The sequence below is a fragment of the Vicia villosa genome, linkage group LG5 (genome assembly GCF_029867415.1).
Source record: "Vicia villosa cultivar HV-30 ecotype Madison, WI linkage group LG5, Vvil1.0, whole genome shotgun sequence".
Lineage (NCBI taxonomy): Eukaryota > Viridiplantae > Streptophyta > Magnoliopsida > Fabales > Fabaceae > Vicia > Vicia villosa.
The window spans coordinates 123845507-123850125 of record NC_081184.1 but is presented as its reverse complement, the minus strand read 5'-3'; the positions used below and the strand labels follow the sequence as shown (position 1 = coordinate 123850125).

The 4619-nt window shown below is 37.5% G+C and overlaps 1 long non-coding RNA gene across 3 annotated transcripts; it reads left to right on the top strand.

Annotated features, from left to right (window-relative positions):
• Nucleotides 1-660: 660 nt before the first annotated feature.
• LOC131602327 (uncharacterized) lies at nucleotides 661-2483 on the top strand. 3 transcript variants are annotated; one of them, XR_009284034.1, is made up of 4 exons: nucleotides 661-822; nucleotides 1372-1527; nucleotides 1830-2128; nucleotides 2327-2483. It is a non-coding gene; the product is annotated as an uncharacterized LOC131602327 (long non-coding RNA). The 3 variants fall into 3 exon arrangements; XR_009284033.1 differs by lacking the exons at nucleotides 661-822; nucleotides 1372-1527 and adding an exon at nucleotides 1698-1784; XR_009284035.1 differs by lacking the exons at nucleotides 661-822; nucleotides 1372-1527 and adding an exon at nucleotides 1729-1766.
• The last annotated feature ends 2136 nt before the right edge of the window (nucleotides 2484-4619 follow it).

Sequence of the window (4619 nt, the reverse complement as noted above, 5' to 3'; positions counted from 1 at the left end):
TAAACCAGACATTACTTTGATGTCAATGTTGTTAGCTAATTTCTAAAGTATATAAAAAGTGTGTTTAGTAGACGATAACTGTATGAAAATAAGATAATACCCTAATCATAAACTGGTTTGATACTGATTGGACACTTGACTAGTAGATAAAAGGTCAACTTCCGAGAAAAATTGATTTCATGACGGAGCAAGAAACAAATGACAGTTGCAAGGTTTAGCGCATAAGCGAAACATCGTGTTATGGTAGCAACAACTTATGAATTCACATGGCTAAAGCAATTATTCCAACAATTCAAATTAGGAGACGTCAAGACAATAAAACTAAGTTGTGACAACCAAGTTGTACTACGTCTCGTCTCCAACTCCACTTTTCATAAAAGAATAAGCACATATAGATCAATCAACTATCTACCCATTACTAGGAAATTGCCCAAACTTACTATTGTGCCCTTTCACTTTTTTTCCCCTCCCTTACAAAAGGTTAATCATGTAATTAACAAATTCAATATTCACCTATGCCAATTGTATCTTTCTTATTGGTCCATTCCAACAACTTGTCCCAAACACCATTTTCATTTGTTTCTCTTTCTCCTTTTCTGATTTCTCCTTTTCTGATATAAACTTTTTCCTTCTCTCTCTATTCTCTCTCTCTCTCTCTCTCTCTCTCTCTCTCTCTCTCTCTCTCTCTCTCATTTCTTCTTCTCTCTTCTCTCTCATCAAACCCTAAAAATGTATGGAAAAAAGCCACAGACCCCGCCACACTTAAACCCTTGGCTGACGACTAGAAGTGCCAGCCCTTCAACCACCGTCTCCGTAACTGTGGTCGGTATTCTCCTCCTTTCTTTCACAATTTTCTCTTTTCTCTTTTTAATTCGTTGGATTTGTTCAGTTTATGGATCTGATCATGTGTTGTTCTTGTGATTGATTTATTGTTTTTGGTTTGGGGATTTTTTTACTGCAAATTTGTTTGTTACGATCACTGAAAAAAATGGGTTTGTTAGTTGAAGTAAATTTTTGATGTTATTCTCAAATCTGTTAATTGTTCAATGGTCTGGATATGTTTATTGTTTGTTCAATAGTCTGGAGGCCATGTTTGAGTTTACATCATGACTTTAGGTGTTTTAGCGCCTTATTATGGCATTGGTATTGGTAAGAAACAAATTTAATATATTTCCCTTCCTGTTAACCGATAATTGAATTTGAAAGTTTAATTGATCATACATATGGTTAGACTCATTTTAGTGTGCAATTATGCCATAGTACCTTAAACACTTTTAATTCCACATTCAGTGTTTCAAAATGTGTCATTTCTTCTAATATCTTTATCTAAGTATTGTTAAAAACATGACTTTAATTGTTTGGTTTATGCAGGAACAAAATTGTTGAATCATGGGACTGTTTTGATTCTATGGTCTTTGTGTTAGCATTTGATTTCGAATCAGAGACTGTTTTGTTTCGATAGTTCATTGCAACATTTTAAATTGGTTCAGAATAAAGTTACAACATTAGTTTTACTGTTTAAACACGGTAAGCTTTGTTTTTGCAGTTTCGACATAATCACGGTTTCGCTATAGATTCTAATTCTAAGCTGGTTTTGGTTTGACATAATTACCGTTTTGACATATTTACGGTTTCGACATAATTACGGCTTCACTATAGCTTATGATTCTCATGAAAATAATGTGTTTTCAAGGAAAGTTTATTACGTTACAGGTTGCAGTTGTCGTCGTGATCAAGGAAAGTTTATAATGTGTATTCGGGATCAAGTAGCCTCCAATCACCAAGTAATCATTTTTATACTGATCACCTATCCATTCATTTTATATTAGGTATAAAATAGAGATTGAGGTTGTCATCTAATCACCTCCAAGGTGCTGTGTTTGAAAAACACCTAAATTATGGTGGTAACTGGCAGTTGTCCACCTCTCAACCAAACCCATGCTTGTAGCAATTATATCAAAGGATTTTAATTACGACTGCGAATAAGCCGGTTAGAGTGCACGACTTAAAGTATGCTGGTTTAGATGTTGCGTCGAAGTTGTCAACTCTGAGGTCCGAACTTGCTAAGGCTGGTTCATCTGCAATTATCGTCTCTGCGCTTGATGAAATTGCGTGGCTGTTGAACTTGGTAATGCATCTTAACATCACCTACTAAGTACTGCTGATTGTTATTTGTATGCAATCACAGATCATTGTAAAGCTTCATTTCGGGCATTTTCAAGCTGTTTAGGTCTAATATAAGTTGCTCATTGATTTCCTTGCTTCCTCTGCTTTTCTCTGTTGATGGTTTAATCAGTGAGAGTAACTTTTGACTTTTTCTTTGAAGAGAGGCAGCGATATCCCACATTCACCTGTCGTGTATGCATATTTGATTGTGGAGATTGATGGAGCTAAATTATTTATCGACAATTCAAAAGTTACTGAAGAGGTGGATGACCACTTGAAGAAAGCAAACATAGAGATCAGGCCATACAATTCAATTATATCAGTATTAGAAACTTAGGCTTATTGGACTTTTTTCCTTTCTAATTGGGCTTCCATTCAATTTATTCACAGCCCAACTTTTGTATTATATAATGTACTATGCTAGTTGCTTTGAGGTTAATGAGAAACGAGGGAAAATTCCTCATTTGAATTTCCCCTTCCTGTTCACAACATTCACCTTCTTCATAATGCATTCTCATATTGTAATATGGTATCAGTAGAAAAACCAACTTTCTTGAATCCCTTTCTGATTCATCTTCCGCACCCCATTCTGATTCATCTTCTTCCTTGCATCCCTTTCCTCTTTCTTTCTTATGGCATCTGATTCTGAATCTGAACAATCAGAAGTTCATAAATCACCCAAAACCAAAAATGTCGATCCTACCACCAATCCACGCGATCCCTACTACCTCCATCCTGGCGAAAATCCGGGCGCAACCATTGTCTCTCCTCCCCTTGATGATAACAATTACCATAACTGGAGCAAGTCTATGCGGCGTGCCCTAACCTCCAAGAACAAACTTTCTTTCATCAATGGCAGAATCAAGAAACCTGCCCTAACAGATGACAATTACGAACTCTGGGAACGAGCCAACAGTATGGTACTCTCTTGGATCAACCGCACTCTATCTCCTCACATCGCTCAAAGTACAATCTGTTTCGATTCCGCTTTCGACCTATGGGAGGATCTTCGTGAACGTTTCACACGAGGTAACCATTTTCGGTTTTCCGATCTCCTTCGTGAAATACATTCTGTACAACAAGGAGATCGCACCTTATCTGCATATTTCACTGCATTGAAAATCCTATGGGATGAATTAGAGGATCTTAGACCTACACCTTCTTGTACATGTCTTACTCCCTGCACTTGCGATCTTGCTAAAGCTGTTCGTCAATACAAACACATAGAGTACATCACCTGTTTCTTGAAAGGTCTCAATGACAGTTACCATAACATACGCACCCAAATCCTTCTTCTTGATCCTCTCCCCAGCATTAGCAGAGTTTATTCACTTATAGCCCAACAACAAATCACTCCCTCACCATTACCGCCTGCCACCGTTCTTGCCACCACTGGCCCTAATACCAAACCTAAATCCAAAGGCAATTTCAAACCGGCTATGGTATGCACAAATTGCCAGAAAACAAATCATACCGTTGACAATTGTTACTTCAAACACGGTTTTCCACCAGGCTATCGAAACAACAACCCCAAGAGCAACACTTCAGATTCCAAGACTGCTCCTACCAACAACAAAGACATGGGCATCTCCAGAGAAGACTACAAACATCTAGTGCAGCTTCTTCAACAATCTCGCAAGGACTCCACACAATCTGCACCAGACAAAACCGCCCCTGCTACAGCCCTCATCTCAGGTATTGTACAAAAAGGGAGTATTCTTAATAAACCATCTATGTGGATTTTAGATTCTGGTGCTTCACACCATGTATGCCCGTTTATTCATTGTTTTTCCAACATTATTGCTATAGAACCTATTTCTATACATTTGCCCAATGGCTCTACCTTATATGCTAAATTCTGTGGCACTGTTATATTTGATAATTCTTTCCAATTGCATCATGTTTTCTTCATTCCTGTTTTCAAATTCAGTCTTATATCAATATCTAAACTCTGTAGTTCTTCCAGATACAACATCTCCTTCTTACACAACTCTTGTCAAATCCAGGATGTGTGTACCAAGAAGATGATTGGCCCTGTGACTCAAATGCTTAATCTCTACATTTTGCACAAGACACCTATTGCACATACACATATCAATGCTGCTCCTATACATCACTCTTTTCCTTCTGTTAACAATAGCCATGCCACTCCCAATGATGACTTATGGCACTTTAGATTAGGACATCCCTCTCCTGAGGTCCTTCATCATATGTCTCAACACTTTTCTGCTATTACTTTTCATAAGAATTCTGTTTGTAATGCTTGCCACTTGGCTAAACAATGCAAGTTATCTTTCCCTTTAAGCAATTCTGTTTCAGCCCATTGCTTTGATTTAATACATATGGACATATGGGGTCCTATATCCATACCATCCCTGGATGGTTTTCAATATTTTCTTACTATTGTTGATGACCATTCTAGATATACATGGACTATTCTCATGCATTCCAAA